The sequence below is a fragment of the Cherax quadricarinatus genome, chromosome 63 (assembly GCF_038502225.1).
Source record: "Cherax quadricarinatus isolate ZL_2023a chromosome 63, ASM3850222v1, whole genome shotgun sequence".
NCBI classification, from domain to species: Eukaryota; Metazoa; Arthropoda; class Malacostraca; order Decapoda; family Parastacidae; genus Cherax; species Cherax quadricarinatus.
This window is the reverse complement of record NC_091354.1, coordinates 15,447,004-15,460,298: the sequence shown is the minus strand read 5'-3', so window position 1 is coordinate 15,460,298 and position 13,295 is coordinate 15,447,004. Positions and strand designations below refer to the sequence as shown.

Here is a 13,295-nt window from a genome sequence, read left to right as displayed (position 1 = left end):
AATAATACATATCTCTCCCACGGGATACACACACACACACACACACACACACACACACACACACACACACACACACACACACACACACACACACACACACACACACACACGCGCGCGCGCGCGCGCGTATGCACAGGTAAGATGGGAGGCCCAAAAGCAACATGAGAATGACAATGCAGCGAAAGCCAAATCTGAACCAAAACTGTTGTACAGCCACATCAGGAGGAATGCAATAGTCAAGGACCAGGTAATCAGGCTGAGGAAGGTAGGAGGGGAGGTCACAAAAAACGACCGCGAAGTATGCGAGGAACTCAACAGGAGATTCAAAGAAGTGTTCACAGAGGAGACAGAAGGGCCTCCAGAAAGGCAGAAAGGTGGAGTAAACCATCAAGTGCTGGACACAATATATACAACCGAGGAAGAAGTGAAGAGGCCGCTAAGCGAGTTAGGTCCCTCAAAGGCGATGGGGCCGGATAACATCTCTCCATGGGTCCTGAGAGAGGGAGCAGAGACACTTTGTGTACCACTAACAACTATCTTCAACACATCTATCGAAACAGGACTACCGGAAGTATGGAAGACAGTAAATGGAGTCCCGTTTTTAAAAAAGGAGACAGACACGAAGCATTAAACTACAGACCAGTGTCACTGACGTGTATAGTATGCAAGGTCATGGAGAAAATTATCAGAAGAGTGGTGGAACACCAAGAAAGGAATGAGCTTATCAACGACAGCCAGCACGGTTTCAGGGACCGGAAATTCTGCGTAACAAACCTACTGGAGTTCTATGACAGGGTGACAGCAGTAAGACAAGATAGAGAGGGGTGGGAAGATTGCAATTTCTTGGGCTGTAAGAAGGCGTTTGATACAGTTCCACACAAGAGATTAGTGCAGAAGCTGGAGGACCAAGAAGGGATAACAGGGAAGGCACTACAGTGGATCAGGGAATACCTGTCAGGAAGTCAACAGCGAGCCATGGTATGTGGCGAGGTGTCGGAGTGGGCGCCGGTAACGAGTGGGGTGCCACAGGGATCAGTCCTAGGACCAGTGCTGTTTCTGGTATTTGTGAACGACATGACGGAAGGAACAAACTTCGAAGCGTCCCTGTTTGCAGATGATGTGAAGTTGATGAGAAGAATTCAATCGGACGAAGACCAGGCAGAACTAGAGAGAGATCTAGACAAACTGCAGGCCAGGTCCAGAAACTGGATCCTGGAGTTCAACCCTACCAAGTGCAAAGTTGTGAAGACTGGGGAAGGGCAAAGAAGACCACAGACGGAGTACAGTCTAGAGGGGGCCAGAGCCTACAAACCTCACTCAAGGAAAAGGATCCTGGTGTGAGTATAACACCGGGAACATTTAAGGCGCACATCAACCAAATAACTGCTGCAGCATACGGGCGCCTGGCAAACATAAGAACAGCATTCCGACATCTAAATAAGGAGTCATTGAGGACTCTATACACTGTATAGGTTAGGCCCATATTGGAATATTCAGCGCCAGTTTGGAACCCTCACCTAGCCAAGCATGTAAGGAAACTAGAGAAAGTGCAAAGGTTTGTAACAAGACTGGTCCCGGAGCTAAGGGGTACGTCCTACGAGGAGAGGTTAAGGGAAATCAACCTGACGACACTGGAAGACAGGAGAGATAGGGAGGATATGATAACGACATATAAAATACTGAGCGGTATAGACAAGGTGGACAGAGACAGGATATTCCACAGATGGGACACAGCAACAAGGGGTCACAGTTGGAAGCTGAAGACTCAGATGAACCACAGGGATGTTAGGAAGTATTTCTTCAGTCACAGAGTTGTCACGAAGTGGAATAGCCTGGGTAGTGATGTAGTGGAGGCAGGATCCATACATAGCTTTAAGAAGAGGTATGATAAAGCTCACTTAGCGGGAAGAGTGACCGGGTAGCGGCCAAGTGAAGAGGCGGGGCCAGGAGCCGTGATTTGGCCCCCGCAACCACAACTAGGTGAGTACAACTAGGTGAGTATGCACGCATGCACACACACACACGCACACGCGAGCGCACACACACACACACACACACACACACACACACACACACACGCACACGCACACACACACACACACATAGACACACACACAGACACACACACAGACACACACACAGACACACACACAGACACACACACAGACACACACAGACACACACACACACACAGACACACACACACACATACACAGACACACACACACACACACAGATAAATGAGACTAAATTTGTGCCTACACAACGGATCTTTCAACCACACCACCTACCCCCCCTATCCATCCCTCCCTCACACACAAGCACACACATACAAGGGTAGACACTCATAGAAGCTCTAGACCCTAGTAGCAAGTTCTGCTTTTTATAACCCAGAATTACTGGTATGTGTTAGCAGTATCTCCCCCTCACACCTCCCCCCATACACACGAACACACACATATACACACACCTGCACTAGGACAATATGGTAACTAACTAGGAGAATACACACACACACACACACACACACACACACACACACACACACACATGCACACACACCACCACTTGACACAAACACGTACCCCCCCTCCCCTAACCACCTCTCCCCCTTCCCTAACCACCTCACCTTAGCCACCTACCCCTCCCCCAAACCACCTAACCCCTCCCCAAACCATCTAACCCCCCCAACTGCCTCCCTCCCTCCAATAACCATCCTCCCCCTCCCCCATAACCATCCATCCCTTCTCTCTCAAACACGTACTCCCCCCTCCCCTAACCACCTCTCCCCCTTCCCTAACCACCTACCCCTCCCCCAAACCACCTAACCCCCTCCCCCAACTATCTCTACCCCTCCAATAACCATCCTCCCCCTCCCCATAACCATCCATCCCCTCTCCTCCTAACCATCTATTCCCCTCCCCCTAACCACCCGTCCCCCCTTCTGTGGAGCAACGGGGGAACCTAGAACCAGGATGAGGACATAGAGCTTCAAGGACGAATCTGGGAGGGAGGAATGGGAGGTAGAGCTCATAAAAAGGGAGGAAGACTGGGGAAGGAGACTAGATGAGCTGGAAAGGAAGATGGAAGAGAGGTTAGCAGCAGAATGCAGAAGGTGGAAGCAACAGGCCACAGCAGCAGAAATCAAGATAGAGAGATTAGAAGAGGAGCTGAGACATCTGAAACAGCATAGAGACAAAGATATTACAGAAGTAGCATCGGCAATGGCTACATCAGACACAGACAGCAGGTCTGAAGGGAGCATGGAAACTAAAGTGTATGCAGAGGTCCTGTCAAACCTACATGGGGCCAAAACAAAGACAGGGAGCACACTAGGACAGAATGAGAGGTTGGAAGACATGGAAGGAACTAGGACATGTGCAGGGACCATACCAGATACCTGTGGGGGCCAGGAACAGGTGAGCAGGAAGGACAAACCAAGAAGCATAGGGGCCATAACTAGGGAAGGGACTGAAGGAAGGAACACTCCACGGGAAGGAACTAAAACACATCAGAGGATGCAATGGGAGTCACAGTGGGAGGTGGAAAGGGAGAGATCCGTGTTTGTCTATGGGCTAGACGAAGCTAAAGGGGAAACTTATGATGAAAAAAAGCAGGAGGGGAAAAAAGCGATTAAAGACATCATGAAGGTGATAGGCGAGGGGGACATGACCCAGGTGGCAAATTTTCGGAGAATCGGGTGGTTCACAAAGAAAAGGAATCGGCCTCTCAAAGTGATTTTCAAGGCAGAATCAACCCGAACCATGATCCTGCAGGAGGAAGCACGGCTGAGAGGCAAGCAGGAGTTCCGGAGTGTGTACCTCGATCGAGACAGAACACAGGACGAAAGGAAGACGATGAAAGAGAGAGTTCAAAAACGAGAGAAGAAATGGGAGGAAATGAAAAAGGAGAGCAGAATAACCCAGGATCAAATGGAAGGACAAGCACACCCCCCAGAAACACCTGCAGAAGGACTCCAGCCACGACACCCCCAAGGCAACTGAACAATCCAAACCATCACACACCGATCCCTCTGTTCCCACCCCCCGCACCACAGTTACAGTATTAGGACAGAAGTTGAAGGTTTGGTACACAAATGCAGATGGATTAACGAATAAACATGAGGAATGGCATTATTATAATAAAAAAAGAAGCGCTAAGCCACAAGGGCTATACAGCGCTGCAGGGCAGGAAGGAAGCGAGGGCATCAGGTGGCAAAAGGGAGGTGGATGAGTAATAGGTTACGGATAACAGCGGAGCAGTGGATGGTGAAAGGGTAAAGGGCAGCAAGAGACTGAGCTAGAAAGGGATGAGGTGAGTGTGTAAGGTATCATCATCAGAGTTTGTGGAGTAAATCAGTCGTTGTCAAGAAGTCAATGAGAGAGTCAGGATTAAAGGAGGGTCCATCAGCAAGAAGGGAAGGTAAAGAGAGAGTAGTAGAACGAAGACGGCATTGGAGGTAAATTCTGCGTGCTCGTTGATAGAGAGGGCAGTCTAACAGAATGTGGCTAATCGATACAGGAACTTGACACTGCTCACAGAGAGGTACAGGGTGCCTCTCCATGAGATACCCGTGAGTAAGATGAGTGTGGCCAATGCGAAGACGGGAGAGAGTGGTCTCCCAACCACGGCACTGATGACAAAAGACAGCCAGTAACTTATGCTCGGTTTAATAGAATGAAGTTTGTTACCAAGCAGAGTTGACCAACGTTGTTGCCAACTGGCGTGAAGGTGGGTAGCTATTGCAGCAAAATAGTCCAGAAATGGAACACCTCTATAGGAAATTGGTAGGTCATGTACTGCTCACCGCGCAGCAGTGTCTGCCTGTTCATTGTCCTGTACGTCGACATGACCAGGGACCCAACAAAAATAATATCTTTATGCTTCGTAGAGATACGGCGTAGCCAAAGTTGGATACGGAGAACTAGAGGGTGAGATGTATCAAATTTTCGTATACCCTGTAGAGCACTAAGGGAGTCTGAGACTACCACAAATGATGACACAGGCATAGATGAAATACGAATAAGTGCTGCAAGAATGGCATACAATTCAGCAGTAAAAATGCTAGCCGAAGATAGTAAATGCCCCCGCACGACGCTGTCCGGAAACACTGCTGCGAATCCGACGCCGTCTGAAGACTTAGAGCCATCTGTGTACACAGCGATGGCATGAGAATGGGAGTGGAAGTGATCAAGAAAAAGAGAGCGGGAAGCCACCATAGGCAGTTGAGCTTTCGAGCAAGGGAGTGAGAAAGAACAGACCCGAACAGCTGGAACTTCCCAGGGGGGTAGGGAAAAGTGAGATGCTACATGAATATATAAAGGTGGTAACTGAAGGGAAGACAAGAGTGAATGTAGGCGAAGAGAAAAGGGACGGAGCAAACAGGGGCGGCGAACGAATAAAGAATGTCTACTAATATCGATGACCATTCTATAAATGGAAGGATTGTGGAAATCGTGAGAGCGTACATAGTAGCGAAGGCAATGGGCATCACGGCGATCAGACAAGGATGGAACATTCGCTTCTGCATAGAGGCTCTCAACAGGGGAAGAGCGAAAAGCACCAAGGCACAAACGTAATCCTTGGTGATGGATAGGGTTAAGGCTAGAGAGAGTAGCAGGAGAGGCCGCTGAATAAATCTGGTCACCATAATCGAGTTTCGATAAAACGAGGGCTGAATGTAGGCGAAGCAGAGTTTGACGATCAGCTCCCCAGGAAAGATGAGCAAGGGTTTTAAGAAGGTTTAGCCGGCTGTGACAAGTTGCCTTCAGAGAGGTAATGTGAGGTTTCCAGGATAACCTACGATCAAAGAGAAGGCCTAGAAACCTGACTGTATCACGTTCGGGGATACGGGAGCCATAGAGAAACAAAGGATGATCGGAGATGACAGAGCGTCTCGTGAAAGTAATTTGGTGAGTTTTGGTACTTGAAAATTTAAACCCATGCATGGTGGCCCAAGTGGAAACACAGTCGACCGCATGCTGGAGAGAAACTGCAATGAGATGACAGTCAGCGCCTGCACAAGCAATAGTGAAGTCATCAACATAGAGTGATGCCCAAATATTGGGTGGAAGAACAGAGGTCAAATCATTTATAGCAAGGAGAAAAAGTGTTGTGCTTAGAACACATCCCTGAGAGACACCTTCAGCTTGGGCGAAGTCCGGGGAAAGAATATTATTGACTCGAACATGAAAATGTCTGTCAGTTAAAAAGTTCTTAAGGAAGGATGGCAGATTGCCTCGAGGCCTAACGAGTTGGCCTGGGCCAAAATATTATACCTCCAAGTTGTGTCATATGCCTTCTCAAGGTCAAAAAATATGGCAATAACTGAGTGATTATTCGCAAAGGCATTACGAACATATGTATCCAAGCGTAGTAAGGGGTCTATGGTAGAACGGCCCTTACGAAAGCCATATTGACTAGTGGAGAGACTGTTGTGTGTCTCTAAACACCACATTAAACGTCGATTTACGAGACGTTCCATCACTTTGTAAACTGCACTAGTAAGAGCGATGGGACGATAGTGGGAGGCATGTCCTGTAGTACCCGGTTTGCAGAAAGGGAGAACAATGGCAGATTTCCACAGCTGGGGAAGAACTCCTTGTGCCCAAATAAGATTGAAGAGGTGTAAGAGGACTAAGGGCTGACCGATGTAAATGTTGTAACATATGAATATGAATGTCGTCAGGCCCAGCTGCCCATGATCGGCAAGCAGAGAGCGTTGCCTCCACTTCTTGAAGTGTAAAAGGCACATTATACTGTTCTTCTCTGAGAGAAGAAAAGTCCAAGGGTACTAACTCTCTGGCAGACTTTGAGGAAAGAAACGAGGGGCATAGATGGAGCCCCCAGTAAATACGGACCAGATGTGTGCCAAGTTCAATGGCAACGTCGAGAGGGTTTGCTACATCAACACCAGCGACCCGTAGAACAGGAGCTGGGTCAGGAGAGTATTTACCACTCAATTTCCTCACTTTTTTCCAGACTGCACTCATAGAAGAAGCAGAGGAGATGGTGGAAATATAGTCTCGCCAGCAAGTGCGTTTAGCTTCACGGATGACACGGCGAGCGATCGCACGCTTCTGCTTAAAATCAAGAAGTCTCTCAGCAGTTCTATTGTACCAGTACCTGCCCCATGCAGCGCGTTTCAAACACACTGCACGAGCACAAGCAGGAGACCACCAAGGCACGCACTTCTGAGAATGCCTGCCTGAGGTTTGGGGTATAGAATGAGAAGCTGTGGTATAAACTGACGTCGAGAAGAGGTGTAGGAGCTCATCAATGGAGGATGAAGAAGGAACCTCACTAAAAGCAGTGAGTTGCGAGTAAAGATCTCAATGAGGAATGGCAAGAAAGAATCAATGAGAAGTCCCCAGACATCATAGCAGTTACAGAAACAAAACTCATGGAGACAATAACAGATGCAATCTTCCCACCAGGATACCAGATCATGAGGAAAGATAGAGGGGGCAGAGGGAGAGGTAGGGTTGCTCTGCTCGTAAAAAACAGATGGAAATTCGAGAAAATGGAAGGCATAGATGAGACGGGAGAAAGAGACTACATAGTAGGTACACTTCAGTCTGGGGAACACAAAGTGGTCATTGCAGTGATGTATAATCCACCACAGAACTGCAGGAGGCCAAGATAGGAATATGACGAGAGCAACAGAGCAATGGTGGACACACATGCTGAGGTGGCAAGAAGAGCTCACTCCAGCAGAGCAAAGTTGCTGGTTATGGGGGATTTCAACCACAGGGAGATTGACTGGGAAAACCTGGAGCCACATGGGGTCCCGAAACATGGAGAGCCAGGATGTTGGACATAGTGCTGGAAAACCTCATGCACCAACATGTTAAGGACACTACCAGAGTGAGAGGGGAGGATGAACCAGCAAGATTGGACCTTGTGTTCACCCTGGGCAGCTCAGACATTGAGGACATCAAGTATGAGAGTTCCCTGGGAGCTAGCGACCACGTGGTTCTGTGCTTTGAATACATAGTAGAGCTGCAAGTGGAGAGAATAACAGGAGTTGAATGGGAAAAGCCTGACTATAAAAGAGGGGACTACATAGGGTTGAAGAACTTCCTGCAGGAGGTCCAGTGGGACAGAGAACTGGCAGGAAAACCAGTAAATGAAATAATGGAATATGTAACAACAAAATGCAAGTAGGCAGTGGAAAGGTTTATTCCCAAGGGCAACAGTAACAACGGGAAGACCAGAACGAGCCCCTGATTTACCCGACGGTGTAAGGAGGCAAAAACAAAGTGCAATAGAGAATGGAAAAAGTACAGAAGGCAGAGAACACACGAAAATAGGGAGATCAGTCGCAGAGCCAGGAATGAGTATGCACAGGTAAGGAGGGAGGCCCAGCGACAGTATGAAAATGACAGCATCAAGAATCAAGACTGACCCAAAACTGTTGTATAGCCACATCAGGAGGAAGACAACAGTCAAAGACGAGGTGATCAGATTAAGGACAGAAGGTGGAGAACTCACAAGAAATGATCAGGAGGTATGTGAGGAGCTGAACAGGAGATTTAAGGAAGTTTTTACAGTGAGACAGGAAGGGCTGTGGGAAGACAGCACAGAAGGGAACATCAAGAGGGAATATACCAACAAGTGTTGCATGACATACGAACAACCGAGCAGGAGGTGAAGAAGCTCCTAAGTGATCTTGACACCTCAAAGGCGATGGGACCGGACATCTCCCCATGGGTCCTTAGAGAAGGAGCAGAGATGCTGTGCGTGCCTCTAACCACAATCTTCAACACATCCCTTGAAACTGGGCAACTACCTGAGAAATGGAAGACAGCTAATGTAGTCCCCATATTTAAGAAAGGAAACAGAAACGAGGCACTAAATTACAGACCTGTGTCTCTGACATGTATTGTGTGCAAAGTCATGGAGAAGATTATCAGGAGGAGAGTGGTCGAACACCTGGAAAGGAACAAGATTATAAATGAAAACCAGCATGGGTTCATGGAAGGCAAATCGTGTATCACAAACCTCCTGGAGGTTTATGACAAGGTAACAGAAGTAAGACACGAGAGGGGTGGGTAGATTGCGTTTTCCTAGACTGCAGGAAGGCCTTTGACACAGTTCCCCACAAGAGATTAGTGCAGAAGCTGGAGGATCAGGCGCAATGGATCAGGGAATACCTGACAGGGAGGCAGCAACGAGTCATGGTACGTGAAGAGGTATCACAGTGGGCGCCTGTGATGAGCGGGGTCCCACAGGGGTCAGTTCTAGGACCAGTGCTATTTTTGATATATGTGAACATGATGGAAGGAATAGACTCTGAAGTGTCCCTGTTCGCAGATGATGTGAAGTTGATGAGAAGAATTAAATCGGATGAGGATGAGGCAGGACTGCAAAGAGACCTGGACAGGCTGGACATGTGGTCCAGTAACTGGCTTCTCGAATTCAATCCAGCCAAATGCAAAGTCATGAAGATTGGGAAGGGGCAAAGAAGACCTTAGACAGAGTATAGGCTAGGTGGACAAAGACTACAGACCTCACTCAGGGAGAAAGACCTTGGGGTGACCATAACACCGAGCACATCACCGGAGGCACACATCAACTAAATAACTGCTGCAGCATACGGGCACCTGGCAAACCTGAGAATAGCGTTCCGATACCTTAATAAGGAATCGTTCAAGGCACTGTACACTGTGTATGTTAGGCCCATACTGGAGTATGCAGCACCAGTCTGGAACCCACACCTGGTCAAGCACGTCAAGAAGTTAGAGAAAGTACAAAGGTTTGCAACAAGGCTAGTCCCGGAGCTCAGGGGAATGTTGTACGAGGAAAGGTTGAGGGAAATCGGACTGACGACACTGGAGGACAGAAGGGTCAGGGGAGACATGATAACGACATACAAGATACTGCGGGGAATAGACAAGGTGGACAGAGATAGGATGTTCCAGAGAGGGGACACAGGGACAAGGGGTCACAACTGGAAGCTGAAGACTCAGACGAGTCACAGGGACGTTAGGAAGTATTTCTTCAGTCATAGAGTCGTCAGGAAGTGGAATAGCCTAGCAAGTGAAGTAGTGGAGGCAGGAACCATACATAGTTTTAAGAAGAGGTATGATACAGCTCAGGAAGCAGGGAGAGAGAGGACCTAGTAGCGATCAGTAAAGAGGCGGGGCCAGGAGCTGAGTCTCGACCCATGCAACCACAATTAGGTGAGTACAGACACACACACACACATACACACACAACTAGGTGAGTACACACAGCTGATCCTTGGAATTTGACCGCCTCCCCCACAGACCTCTTACCTTTCCCCTCCCTCGCATTTCTCTCTCTCATAGCCTCTTTCCCTCCTTTCTCCCTCTCTCTCTCTTTCTCTCCCTCTCCCTCTCTTTCTCCCTCTCTCTACCCTTTCTCTCCCCCTCACATTTCTCTCTCTCCCCCTTGGTCTTATCCCTCACCCCCATACTCTCTCCTCTCTCTCCCTCTTTCTACCCTTTCTCTCTCCTCTCTCTCCCTCTTTCTACCCTTTCTCTCTCTCCCCCACACCCTCTCCCTCCTCTACACATGTAGTAAAAGGTAGTACATAACTGGGTGAAAGAATGACTTGTTAACACACGCTAGTATTATAATTATTAGAACTACTCTCAGTGTTAATGGTATCTCATTAGTATTACGGATACACAGAAGTGAATTGTATTTCTGGGACATATAAACAACTGACGTGCTCACACACACACACACGTGCGCACACACATACACACTCGGGGCCAGGAGCTGGGTCTCGACCCCTGAAACCACAACTAGGTGAGTACACACAGCTGATCCTTGGAATTTGACCGCCTCCCCCACAGACCTCTTGCCTTTTCCCTCCCTCGCGTTTCTCTCTCTCATAGCCTTCTTCCCTCCTTTCTCCCTCTCTCTCTCTTTCTCTCCCTCTCCCTCTCCCTCTCTTTCTCCCTCTCTCTACCCTTTCTCTCCCCCCTCACATTTCTCTCCCTCCCCCTTGGTCTTATCCCTCACCCCCATACTCTCTCCTCTCTTTCCCTCTTTCTACCCTTTCTCTCTCCTCTCTCTCTACCCCCTCTCTCTCTCCCCCACACCCTCTCCCTCCTCTAGCCTTCTGTCTGTGGTAATAAAAAGTAAAAAAAAAATGGGTGGCCTTAGAGGACGGAAACCCAGAGATCTGGTGGACGAACCAGGGAGGAAAGACTGGGAGCTAGAGCTCCAAAAAAGGGAGGAAGAGTGGGGAAGGAAGATAGTAGAGCTTGGTAAGAAAATGGAGGAGCGGATAGCTGAAGAGTGCAGGAAGTGGGAAGTACAGGTCTTAGCAGCAGAAGCTAGGATACAGTGCTTAGAAGAGAAACTGCAAAGCCTGAAACAGATTAGAGAGACAAATGACAATTCAGGTGTGACATCAGGAAATTCAAAGTCAGGCGCAGACAAGGGGATGGTAAGCAACAACGGAGACATGCCGTACATGAAGGCCCTATCAGACCCACGTGGAGCCAGGGAAAAGACGACGAGCACACTAAGATCAAACGACAGGTCCGAAGACAATGAAGGTATGCTATATGCAGAGATTCTAACAGCCAACTGCAGTAGCAAGGGACAGCTGGACAGGAAAGACAGTCCACTGAGAATAGAAGTTTCAGATATGACAGGGACTGAAGGCAAGAACATGTCAATGGAAGGAAATAAAATGCCTCAGAGGACGCAGATGGAGACTCAGTGGGAGGAGGAAAGGGCGAGGTCAGTTTTTGTGTACGGGCTCCAAGAAGCCAAGGGGGCCAACTTTGAAGAAATAAAACAGGAGGAGAAAAAAATGATTGAAGGCATCATGAAAACAATAGGGGAGGGCAATATGACCCAGGTGACAAATTTTCAGAGAATTGGGTGGTTTGCGAGTGGAAGGATACGGCCTGTCAGAGTAACTTTCAAGGAAGAATCAGTTCGAACCAGGATTCTGCAAGAGAAAGCAAGACTGAGGGACAAAGAGGGGTACCAGAGAGTATACCTCGACCGCGACAGAACACAAGAAGAAAGGACTACACTGAAAGAGAGGGTACAGAGATGCAAGGAGGAACGAGAAGCAATGAAAATGAGCAGGACCCAGACACAGGAGGAAGGGCAAACACACCCCACAGAATCTCCCACCAAAAGACTCCACCCGCGACATTCCCAACGCAACTGAGCAACCTATACTACAACCCACTCACTGTTCCCTCTGCCACCAATCCCCATATCACAAACCTCACCCCAACAGCTGTCCCTTATGGGCATTCTGACCCCACCCCCATCAACACAAACCCCACCTACACCACAGCCCCATATAGGCCCCCACCAAGGCTCTCGCTCCCCCAACCCCAATATTCTTGCATGACCACAATGATAGAAAAGAAACTAAAGGTTTGGTACACAAACGCAGATGGAATAATGAATAAACATGAGGAGTGGAATGAAAGAATCAGTGAAAAATCCCCAGACATCATAGCAGTCACAGAAACAAAACTCGCTGAGACAATAACAGACACAATCTTCCCAGCAGGATATCAGATCCTGAGGAAAGATAGAAGGAGTAGAGGGGGAGGAGGGGTTGCACTATCATGTGGGAGTTCGACACGTGGATTAGGTAAAGAAATACTCACGTAGGCTGGTAGTACGTATAATTACAGATAATGTGGAGTGTCACCTTTGACCCGCCGGCTACTCACAAATAGTCTTATAACGTCTTGAATTACCCTTAAAACTTAAATCCACGTTCCCACCGCTGCCACCATTTATCATGTGGGAGTTCGACACGTGGATTAGGTAAAGAAATACTCACGTAGGCTGGTAGTATGTATAATTACAGATAATGTGGAGTGCGCCCTTACAGCCGTACCTATCTCTCTGCTCTCTTAACACTGACTGACTGGCCTCCCACAGTACCCATATGTGAGGGGGTCTTTGAATAATGCCAGGTCAGCGCAATATGAGTTCAGATAGTGACTCAGGCAGAGACGGTTGGTCGTTGAGTCAACGGTACACTGGTTACTGGTAACTGGTTACTACTACTGAGAGCACTGCTCGTAAAACACCGATGGGGATTTGAGGAAATGGAAGGCATGGACATGATTGGAGAAAGAGATTACATTGTAGGTACAATTCAGTCCGGAGAACATAAAGTAGTCATTGGAGTGATGTATAACCCACCACAGAACTGCAGGAGGCCAAGAGAGGAGTACGAAGAAAACAACAGGGTGATGGTGGACACACTGGCTGAGGTGGCAAGAAGAGCTCACTCGAGCAGAGCAAAGTTACTGGTAATGGGCGATTTCAAC

The 13,295-nt window shown here is 48.3% G+C and overlaps 1 protein-coding gene across 4 annotated transcripts in view; it reads right to left on the bottom strand.

The window, feature by feature from the left end:
• LOC128698178 (uncharacterized) overlaps positions 1 to 13,295 on the bottom strand; it is a 393,415-nt gene that overhangs the window by 78,325 nt on the left and 301,795 nt on the right. The gene's annotated exons all lie outside the window — the stretch shown is intronic.